Source organism: Ailuropoda melanoleuca, chromosome 18, assembly GCF_002007445.2.
Source record: "Ailuropoda melanoleuca isolate Jingjing chromosome 18, ASM200744v2, whole genome shotgun sequence".
NCBI classification, from domain to species: Eukaryota; Metazoa; Chordata; class Mammalia; order Carnivora; family Ursidae; genus Ailuropoda; species Ailuropoda melanoleuca.
In genome coordinates this window covers 5126955-5139234 of record NC_048235.1, presented here as the reverse complement: position 1 = coordinate 5139234, position 12280 = coordinate 5126955, and the positions used below count along the sequence as shown (strand labels likewise).

General features: G+C 39.0%; 1 non-coding gene across 1 annotated transcript; it reads right to left on the bottom strand.

The window, feature by feature from the left end:
* Nucleotides 1–393: 393 nt before the first annotated feature.
* On the bottom strand, nt 394–11992 carry LOC105234931. Its single transcript, XR_002141577.2, has 4 exons — nt 11870–11992; nt 11059–11154; nt 10712–10779; nt 394–476 (listed from the first exon to the last, which is right to left on the bottom strand). It is a non-coding gene; the product is annotated as an uncharacterized LOC105234931 (transcript).
* Nucleotides 11993–12280: the final 288 nt, after the last annotated feature.

Genomic DNA, 12280 nt, shown 5'->3' with positions numbered 1-12280 from the left:
AAGGAGCACAATCACTTAGTTACTAGTCTTTTCTACGGAGGAAAGCAATGTCTGGGTGATTAATATCAACACTACACTTAAAAAGCAAAGGCATCCCTTACTCAGTTTATTAGTTCCTGAAGATATATTGCACAGCTGTTCTTTGGGGAAAACTATAGCCCAGAGAAAGGTCACCATCTGGTTATTCATGACTACATGTGTATGGAAGAGTCCTGAAAAGCATCTCTGAATTAAGCAAGAACTGTAGTTAATCCGTGCCAATTTGCATTGTGTTTAGTGATGAGAATATTCTTAGGGATTTTCACATTTTAAAAATTGTTTTAATTAAAATGCTAGAAATCAAATATAACTGAGGTGAAACAAAGTTACATTTCTTCCTGCAGCAGTGGGAAGTGGGAACCCTCAGATTTCAAAACAGTAGGAACCCTCAGATTTCAAAACAGCAGGATTCAATGATAGGGTGACCACAATCATGTCTGAAATTCAAAAGAAAAACCAATGAGAAGATTTTTATAGAATTAATCTATGACAAAACACTTAGTATTAAAATAGAAGGGTGAATTTGAACAATAAATGCAACATTAATGATACAGTCATTACTGAAAACATAATGAAATATTCTAATGGTAAACATGTATCAATTTCAATAACACTATATAATCTGTGCTTATACTATTCCTACTGAATTATTCAATAATTACTAAAAATAACTGTACTCTATTAATATAAAATTATGAAGTACTATTAATATATTCTACATTACTAATTTATATTATTTGATATAACACATAATGCCAATAAAACTTTAATAGAATGTTTTCTAAGTTTCTCAGAAATATTTATATAGAAGTTATGTGAGGTATTGTTTGGCCAACAAAGAAAGTGATGTTTTCTAAAGTGCTGGCATTTTCTGGTTCACTTTTTTTAAAGTATTTGTTTTGAGCAGTTTTAGGTTTACAACAAAATTGACGGGGAGGTACAGAGATTTCCCATCTACTGCCTACCTGTACACACGCACACCCTCCCCCAGCATCGGCATCCCCTCACCAGAGGCGTCGGTGTGCCTACACTGACACGTCATCATCACCCAAAGCCCACAGCTTACCTCAGGGTTCACTCTTGCTGTTGTACATTCTGTGGGTTTGGACAAATATTTAATGACATAAATCCATCATTACAACATCATTCAGAGTAGTTTAACTGCCCTAAAAATCCTCTGTGCTGATTAACTTTTTAAAAACTGTGTATTTCCAAAAGAACGGAATATCTGGAAGTTATAATGTCCTTTCACTTTCCACATAATAAAATCATTATTATTCACTTTATATTTATGGAGAATTCCTAATATTGGCTAATGTTCTCACTTGAAATGTTAAGTGGTTCACACTATGGCATACTGTAAATATATCATTTTCTGGTAAAGAGTACTTTATTTGAATATTCAAGTTACTATCTACTAGACTATTTTAATCAACAATTGGCCTATGCAGTAAAAATATGTGTTGTGTTTATACTACTGATTTCAAATTTCATAATAATTGCAATTATTTAATTTTAATTGTTTTGGAAAAGTTGCCCTAAACATTCACAGTTCTGTAGTGAAATGTGGCTAGATAACAGACCTTAAGAGAGAGTTTAAAATAGAATTATTTTATTATGACTGGAACATAAAAATCCACATATTATCATGCAAATCAACAACAGACATCACACATAAATTAAGAGACACATTTATATTTTTCTACTACTCTAGTTCTCTAAAAAACAAGATTTAACAGATTTCTAATATCAACCTTGAATATATATCTAAAATACAATAATCCTTACTTAATAGTGACAACAACAAAATACCACCACGTTCCTCTATTATGCTACAGGGATCATTCAAAAGAATTTAGTAATTACCCCTATCTTCTCTTGTTGTTCTCCTGAATCAAAAAGCTAGAGAAGTTTAGGTAACAGAAAGGAGGTTTGTCTACTTAAAGGAGAAAATTACCTTTGATCCCCCCAAAGCAGGAGAAAAAGTAGCTTCATGAACATAAACGTAGACCCTTGAGACAACTTTTCTCTAGGAGATTCAGCCCACCAAGCTCAGAGAAGAGCAAGTCCACTTAGCACCCCAAGTATGTGTCATGAACATGCCCCCAAACACACTCGTTCATGGGCCCTCCCCAGTGGGGGCCAAGATGCAGTGTCATTAATTCTGCCACATTGTGTAGTTTACACATCAATTTTCAGAATAAAAGCCAAGGTTTTTAGTTTTTATTTCAACTACTTTTCATTGTCATGAATGTTCCATACAAAATTATTTTCATGGAAGAAATCTTTACTTTTTACCAATTCACTTACTATTTGGCATATTCTCAAATGTGACATAGGAGAGCAGCTGTGACACGAGTGTGCATCACTGCTCAGTCTTTCTACCTCTCACCCTCCCCAAGTTGGCATCTGTCAGTGAGGGAGTCTCAACACTCAGCAGCCTTAAATCCTACAGGACTGGCATTAAGCAGTTTCTGGGGTGGAGCTGGGTGCAAAGAGAGTGGGTAGAGGACAGCTGGAGGGCAGGGAGCAAGCTGACACCTGTTCTTGATGCAAGGGAAGGTAAGGGACCAACTTCAGGAGACACTAGGGAAGGACCATCTACTGGCTGCCTGGACACCAGCTTGTCCCTTTGTTTAATTAAGGTCACTGTAACCCCAAGCCCAGCTCCCTTCCTCCTATAGTCAGGCTCACATGGCTCCATTATTTTCTGTCAGGTTTTTATTCCACTTCTGTTTTTATAGACCTGGAGTCCAGAACAAATACCCTGAATGCTCCAGCTCATCTCTGCCCCTACTTCTCTTTAAATTGTATGAGGAAGATAAAAGCAAACCATGTCATCCATAAACTGGTTTGGTATCATCTGCTAGGTCTTGATGTGCTCCTGGTGATGTAACAAATTGCACAGAAAATCGACATCATTTAAGGCCATTATAGGACCATGATGGGTCAGGAGAAAGACAAATCCACCCAGTTACCATGTCTGGACACAGACAAAATATAAACACCATCCAAGCCACAAAATACCAATCACACCCCTCTCCCAGCCGATACAAGACTGCTGTTTCTTTACAAATTCCAGCTGTAGTCTTATTCTATTCATACCTCCACACAGAGAGATTTCATAAGACACCAATTAAACAATTATCCCTGCTTTCTGACAGCAAATAATCGAGATCAAATCACTGCTTCCAAAATCACCTAACACACGTGAAAACGAGGTCCTTCTAGCACCTTCTAATGAAATATTCCAAAGTTCCATTTTGAAACTTGTCTCTAGATGAAAAGAGGAATGAACCCAATTTTTATTCAACTGCAGGCATGTTCCTGATGGTCTTTAGCGGGCAATCACTAATAGTATGGACATGCGCATGTATATAAAGGCACAGATATTTTTACAAACCTGAACCTCAGTGTTTAAACACAATTTCACAACCCAAGATCAATACGCTGAGCTGGAAGTCCATAGACTGCCAGCTGCTGCGGAGCTACGACACACTGCCGGCTGTGGACACGAGTGTGAGCAGCAGCGCAAACACACAGAACAGGGAAGAGGATCTGCCATCACTAGCTGGAGCCCTGGAGTGACAGGAGCAAAGAAAGGTGTTCGTGGTTGTGTCTGGCCCTCAGATCCCCAGTCACAGAGGCATGACTCAGTAACGCGGATGCAAAGGCTCCACAGTGTCACAGAGAGGAAACTGGACTCTTCTGGGGCTGTGGCCCCTGCTCGCAGGTCTTCACTCCCCATCCTCAGTCCTCTGTTACATTTTCTGCCCAATCTCAAGTCAGGGGCAATTCCAACTGCACCCACGGAGTCTTGGATGGGCTTCTAATAGAGCCAAGCAAGGGAACCTCGACGCAGATGCCCGTGGTTGAGGTGACAGATGGATCAGTGAGTCACATTTCTATCGAGCCGAGACTCTGCTTGCATCCATATTCTATTTCTGCAGAATCAGATGGGCCCCTTCCACAAGTAAGCAGCCAAAAGGTGTGTTGCGACTGCTTCTACAATTGGTAGCAAACCATATAAAAGATACCAATGTTTTAAACTTCTTCCACCGAAATTCCGCACATCGTGGTATCATGACATTCCTCTCTGATGCTGTGTTCCCCCTTGGCCAACAACTAAAGGAAAGACATCAACGAAAGGAGTTCAGGGTGCCTCCTATTTTACTCATTTCTCTCATTTGTGAGGAGGACCAATCTAGAGGAAAGTCAGAAATAATGATTTCAAGAATGAGAGAAGTAACTCTTTAGAGACCCCCTGAAACAAACTCCTAAAATTAAGAGGGCAAGGCAGGATGTAGAGGGGCCAACACTGCTGCCTTTAGGTTCCTGGGCCCCAAATCCATGGGCAAGCTGAGGGCTCCCCTGCTTTTGTCTGCCGCCATGGAGACATTCTGTATCCTGTGGAGCTCTCCCAACTCCGAGTTCATTTCTCCTTCCATCATAGGGCACATGTCACCCCAGGATTCTGGTTCTTTAGCTGGTGTAATCTTTTCCAATTGAGATACAGTTCACATTCCATAAAATTCACCCTTTAAACTGTGACTTTTATTTTTTTTTAGTATATTCACAAGGCTCTGTTAGCATCATCACTAACTACAGAACATTTTTATCATCCCCCAAGAAACCCTGCGCCCATTAGCAGTCATTCGCTATTCCTCCCTCCTCCCAGTCCCCAGCAACCACTCCGTCTCTGTGGACCTATCTGGACATTTCATATGAACTGAAGGACATGATATGTATCTTTTGTGTCTGGCCTTTTTCACTTAATATAATGCTTTCAAGATTCATCAGTATAGGAGCACATACTCAGCATTTCATCCCCTTTTTTCTTTAATTTTTTTTATTTGAGAGTGAGAAAGCACAAGCAAGGGGAGCGGGAGGGGGAGGGAGAGGGAGAGGGAGAAGCAGGCTCCCAGGAAGCCAAACCCAGAGCTAGATCCCAGGACCCTGGGATCATGACCTGAGCTAAAGGCAGTCGCTTAACCAACTGAGCCACCCAGGGGCCCCTCAGCATTTCATTCTTGTTTTAAAGACTAACATTCCATTGTATGAATATGGCACATTTTGCTGATTCATTCATCAGTTTATGGACATTTAGGTTGTTTCCACTTTTGGCTCTATGAAACTGCTAAGAACACTCGCATACACATTTTTATGTGAACAAATGTTCTCAATTATGGATATGTCAGTAGAAATTGAATTGCTGAGTATATGGTAACTATCTTTTTGAGGGACTGCCAGGCTGCTTTCCAAATCAGCTGCACCATTTTATATTCCTACCTGGAGTGCATGAGAGTTCCAGTTTTTCCATGTCCTCTCACTCACTCTGATCATCTTTTTGTATTCTTACTGGTCACATTTAGAATGGAAAAAGATCTATTCAAGTTTTTTGCCTGTTTTTAAATTCGGATTATTTTGACAATTTTTGAGTTGTAAGAATACTTTACGCATTCTGGATACTATGCTCTCTTCAGATCTTTGATTTGCAATTATTTTCTCCTATTGTATGGCAAGTCTTTCAACTTTGTCAGTGTCCTTTGAAGCACAAACATTTTCACTTTGATGAACCCAATTTATCAATTTTTTTCTTTGGTTGCACATGCTTTTGGTATTGTCTAATCCAAGAACACAAATATATATATGTAAATTTTATTTTTTAATAATCTCTACACCCAACGTGGGGTTTGAACTAATGACCCTGAGATCAAGTCACCCTGAGCCAGCCAGGTGCCCCCAAGAACACAAATATTTATGTCTTTGTTTTCTTCTAAGAGTTTTGTGATGTTAGCTCTTATATTTAGCTATTTTACCCATTTGAGGGTTTTTTTTTTGTATGTTAGATAGGGGTACAATTTCTTTTCTTTATATGTGGATGCCCAGTTGCTCCAGTACTATTTGTTAAAATAACTATTATAAGTCCCACTGAATATTCTTGGCACTTTCGTCAAAAATAAATTGACTATAAATATGAGGATTTATTTCTGAACTCTCAATTCTGGTCCACTTATCTAGAAGTCTATTCTTATTCCACTACTACAATCGTGTTTCATGTGCTTTGTGGTAAGATCTGAAAGTGAGACATGTGAGCACTCAATTTAATTTTTCCTTTCAAGGTTGTTTTGTTTATTCTGGGTCCTTGCACTCCCATATACATTTTATGGTCAACTGGATTTGTGATACAGATTACACTGAATCTGTAGGTCAATGTGGGAATACTGCCATCTAATATTAAGTCTTCCAATCCATAATCACTTTCATTCCGTTAAGTACTCTTTTGTGGTATATTTCATTTCTTTCAAAATATTTTGCTGTTTTCAGAGAACACATCTACCTACGTTAAATATATTTTCAGTATTTTACTCTTTTTGGTGCTATTAATTTTCTACTCTCTAGATCCTAGTCTGGATCATACATTGCTTTAAGCTGTCTAGTTTTGATATTTTCCTGTGTTCTAGAACACGTTTCAGTTTTGTCTTCCATGAAATTGACATTTTTGTAGACTTTGAGCCAGTTGTTTACCACAAATTCTCCAAAATGGTATTTCCTTCTGTTTTCTCATTGTGAGATATAGTTCATGTATTATCATCATTCTTTGTCTTTCATTTTTCAGGAACACCACACAGTGATGTTTGGTCTTTCTCAGTGATTTACAGGAGGAGCTGCAGGATATCAATGCTTTTCATTATGATGTTAATTTTTTCATGGATGGTAAAAACTTCAATTACATAAAGTGTTTACCTAACATTAACCTTTCACTCTGGTGGTTTCAAGTGGTGATGTTTTTCCTACCATTCTCTCTGCTTTTAGTTGGTTTCTACTATAAAGAGCATTTCATTTCCCTCCACATATAGACACATGTATGTGTATGAATATGTTAATCTTTCAATGTGCTAAAAATCCATTATTTTCGTTCTTTATTTTGATGATATGGTTGTCCCAAATGTGGCCATAGGGCCCCTTTGATCTGCCCCATTTCCTTTTCACCTGTCTACCTCTCCTTTTGTGAGTACTTCCTTACTTTCCCACAAAAGATACCTTAGATACTTTCCCTCCTCAATACCAATCTTCTGTTTGCCTGCCTCAATCAACCCTTCCTCCAAGGAAGCCTAGTTCCCATTATTGAGAATGAAATTTAGAAACCAGTATTTGAGTGATATTTGTCATTGCAACTGAGGTGCCCTGCTTCTAGGCCCTTTCAGAGGACAGGATCAGGAAACACAAGAACACACATCATTAATTCATGTTATTTAAGTCTATTTCCAATTCAACACCCTGAGACTTATCTTCTCCTTCCTCAAGTATTTGTATCTCCATTTTCCATTACGAGGTAAAACTTTGGCTGAACAACCTAAATATATTTAATCACGTACTCAGTCATACAATACACAAAAAAACTTCAAAAATTGCTACACTCACACCACTGCCAAAAAAAAAAAATCAAGTAGGCATAAGGATCATTTGCAAGTATTTTTGTATTTCACTTAAGTGTATATGGTAAAAACACTGTGTTAAAAAATTACTTGAATTTATTTTGTCATTATGGTATTTGATATAAAGTTAGGCTCATTTGTTTTTCAATTTTTTCCCACTCATCCTGTTGACTTTAATTTCGTTGTTGAGTACACCAAGTGTTCCCAAACCCAAACCATCCAAAAGGTATTATCGGAAAGCGTCCTTCTCCTACCACTTCCTCAAGACTCCTCTCCACCCCCTGGAGGTTACATTTATTGCTTATCCTCCCTTCGCTTTTTCAAGGCCAGCAGCAGACTGTCTCTGGCTTCACAGCTCTCTGACATCCTCTGTTTCTGACCTGCAGATCCTCTTCAAAATGGCTCACTTGATTAGGTTATGCTTATTCTGGAAAAACTCCCTTATGATTATCTTATCTTACAATTAACCAATTAGAGACCTTAATGACATCTGCAAAACCCCTTCCCCGTTGCCATATAATAAAGAGAATGATACTCCATCATATCCAAAGGTCCAGAACAGAAGCAAAGGAAGGAAATTATACAGGGGTGAACCCCAAGGGACATAATCTTGGGGTCAAACTTAGAATATTGCCTAGCAAAATTGCCCAGAGAGTCTGAGTTTCTAATTTACATGGAATAACTGCTTAAAGTTTAAAGAAAGCACTAGGAGAGAAGAAAAAGACTTAGATTCCACCTACACCCTCCACTACTGTCCCAACCCCTCACCTCAATCTGGACTCCTATGTCCCCTCAGTGTACCCCGTATTCCCCCGTCCTGTTCTTTAACCTACATTAACCCTCCCTACCTGGACCCTCTTCCTGAGGCCTGTGCTCACCCTGGATCACCAGTACCTGTCCCAAAGTCCTGTTCTTCCTTTGCTCAGGTCACTTCCGGTGGTGTGGCCTCTCTATGATCTTGAGTCCACTTCCACATGCCCCCTTTTGCACCCTCATTAAGTAACTTGGCTTCTATTCCTTTCCCTCCTTTTCTGCTTTTGTCAATCCCTAAGGTCACCAAATGCTCCCTTCAATCTATCCCTGCTCCAACATCACCTGGTGCCTCAGATGCCAGCCATGTACTTGCCTCCTCTCCCACTTGCACTCACTTCTCCCTCTGCCCCACTTTTTTTCCTACTCCAATGGGGCCCTAGTCTCCTGGCTTCCCATCCCCCCTCTTTTCCTCCCACCTGTTCAGATAGGAATGATTGTGGCTGTGCAACTAGGAAAATGTGGACAGGTTGGACATTTTAGAAAGAGGAGTATTATTTTAACACTGGACTTTATTTACAAACCAAATGTTTATTCTCCCATGTTTGTATTAATTTATACCACAGATGTATATGCTTAAACACTTATATAATATTTAAATCACATTATTTTGTATTATGACCTTCCATTTTATTTAGGTTATTTTGTGATTGACGCAAGTCTCTGTAATTATGGTTAAAGCTGCATAAAAATATAAACTGAACATTATGAGCCTTTTGAGGAACAACCTTTACTGATTTCAAGTACTAATCTTCTGAAATAATTTAATCTAATGTTTTAGCAATTGTTACAAATTCTTCACTAAACATTCCTGGATCACAGCACAAATTGACAAATCTCTATTTTCATCTTACATTATTTATAATAGATCATTTGGCAAAGTCCTGAACACTCTCAAGTGTGGATTTCAGGACTTTTGATAGAGTTTGTAGTCTCTGCTGTAGAGTTTGCTCATGGTGCTTGAAGGGTAAATTATAAATGACGGCATGCTATGAAGGCGCAGGACTGTACACATACAATTTCTCCCTACGCGAGCTCTCTGGCATCAGTTAGAGCAGAATCTGAAAACCGTTCTTCCTTACATTTATAATATGGGTTCTTTCATGTGAACTAAGGTCAGAGACTGATGAAGGCTTTTTCATTCTATGTGATTATTTTAACTAAAGGGTAGGACATTTACCTAGCATTCCGGACACATTCATTTCATATACAGGGCTCCTCTCTGGTGTAAAACTGCTCATGCTGTTCAAAGCTGGAGTTCTGACTAAAAAATTCCTATGGTTTTTCTTCAGTATGACTTCTTTTATATTGATTAAAGGAGGAAGGATGATAAAAACCTTTTCCACATTTATTGCAGATGTAGGATTTCTCTCCCTTGTGACTTTGTGTGAATGTTAGTTAGCATTTTGGCTAAAGTGTTTCCCACATTCATTACATTTACAGGGTTTCTCTCTGGTATGTGTCGTTTGGTGTATACACAAGCTGAGCGCTCTGATGGAATCTCTTCCTATACTCACTACATTTATAGGGTTTCTCTCCTGTGTGAGTTCTTTGGTGTGAATGTACGTTAGTGCTTTGCCTGAAGTGTTTCCCATATTCATTACATTTAAGAAGGTTTCTCTCCAATGTGAGTTCTCTGGCGTATATAAAGCCGAGTGCTCTGATGGAACCCTTTCCCACAATCCTTACGTTTGTAAGGTTTCTCTCCTGTGAGAATTCTTTGATGTGAGTAAAAAATAGCCTTCTGGATGAAGTATTTCCCACGTTCACTACATTTGTAGAGCTTTTCCTCCAGTATGTGTCCTTTTGTGTATAGAAAGCTGAGTGCTCTGGCAGAATTCCTTCCCACGTTCCTTACATTTATAGGGTTCCCTCCCACGTGAGCTAGCACATGTTGAGTCACTGTGGATCTGTAAGTGAAAACCTCCCCATTTTCATTATATTCATAGGCATCCTTTCCATTGTGAGATCTCTGCCGTTTGAAGGAGATGAGAGGCTGTTAAAGAATTTCCCATATACATCAACTCATTTCTCTACACGATACCTACTTTGACCATGTGGTGAACAACTCCTGTTAATATCTTCCCTGTTATTTACACATGCCATGCATGTTATTTTCTACAACACAAAGAGATTTCCTTTCTCATAACATATCAACGCAGAACTCTCAGATTTACTTGAAAGATTTCATTAGTTTCAAAGACTAGATGCATGAGCCACGTTTATGTGGCTATCCTTTTATAAGAACACAGGTGATGGCTTTAAGCAACATCTTGATTTTCTCCCTAAATTCAAACCACCCAAAGCTTTCTGCTGGGGCAGCATTTATGTCCAAGTGAAATCACAGTCCTGTGCTGTGCTCTAAAATCTGTTGACTACCATGTCTTTACTGTTGAGGAAGGGTTCACCCCTGTGAAACTTACCATTGACATGCAATTAGATGGGTCCTTTCTGCAGATGTCTTCTTGTCTCTTAAGGCCACTTTTCCTGTCTAAAATAATGTAAACAAAATGAACTGCTAGTGTACATGAGAGGATGAAAACTGTTGAAAACAGGTAAGGACTGTGTACTTTTCAAATACTGACCCTTACACAGGAGGAAAATGTGAAAAGAAGGAATGTATCAGTGAGTTGAAATGTATTTCAGAAAAGTGAGAATTATGAAGTGTTTTCAGGATTGAAATAAGATGTCTGCTGTTGACATTCCCCTGGTCCTGCCCTCCCCATAAAAGGATCTTCCTGGTGCTGGGCACACACAACCTGGAGCTCACCTGGATTCAGGCCTTGGAGAAATCCTTCTTCCTCCCTCCACAGCTCCACTCCTTGTTCCAACTGGGAAATCACATCTGATTTGCAGAGATGATACCCTGTTTGTGGGAAGTAAAATGTATATCAATTTTAGATTCTGTGCAGAGAAACATGAATGATCTTTAATTTCAGGGAAGAATACCAAGGAAGAACAAGGTGAATAGTGAAAGAAAGCCCAGGGAGAAGCACCTTAAACACTGAAAATAATTAAGTCCTTCACCAGAGCAGAAAGAACATCCTGACACTGTGCCAACACAGGTAGATTTTCTTGTTGTTGACATGCAGTACCAATGTCAAAGACAGAATGAACAATCTGTAGTGTTTTCAACAAAGCAGAAATTGTATGTTCCCACAGTATGCTGAAATTAATTTTTTAAAAAATTAAGTACACAGAAACTGCACCAGAACATTTGATGTCTCTTTGGAAATAGATAACAGGTATAATTTTCACAAATGGATCTTTAATTACCAGTTTAATATAGAGAGCAGAATTGTTATTTAGTAATATTTAGTGTTTTCATTCATTTAAAATATTGAATTCCCAGCACAGTCCTGGGCGTGGGAGAGGTCCAGAAGCAAGAAAGACATGAAAGAGGGGTCAGGAAAACTATATATTCTTTTGGGGTGACAAAATATGTGTAAGTAAGTAAATAAACACATTGCATTCAAGTAGTTTTAAGAACCATGAAAGAATTTGATTGATGGGTGAGGGGAGGGGGTATATGTGAAAGCTGGATACTTGCTGAATAAATATATTTATGTTGATAGACTCACCCACAGAGACCAGATGACTGATGTTCTCCAGCATCACATCTCTGTACAGCTTTCTCTGGGATGTGTCCAGCAGGGCCCATTCTTCCTGGGTGAAGTCTACAGCTATATCCTTGAAGGTCACAGATTCCTAAAACATCACAGACATTTTGTTGCAGCCAGGGCCTTATCCACTAAGAGCCAAGGGAGTATACTGGACACGACGGTGCTGAGGATGGGTTGCTGTATACATAGAAAGCTCAAACCCTGTCTGGGGTCCCAGTCAAATGTTTCTCTATGCTGCCTTGTCATGTGTCTTTCACACAGACTCACAGAAATATACACTTTGTAAACATAACTTCTTTATAAATGATTATCTCATGAGGTGTGGTGGAAATACCCAGGACACAGCACTGCCCAACTTCCTGCAGGACC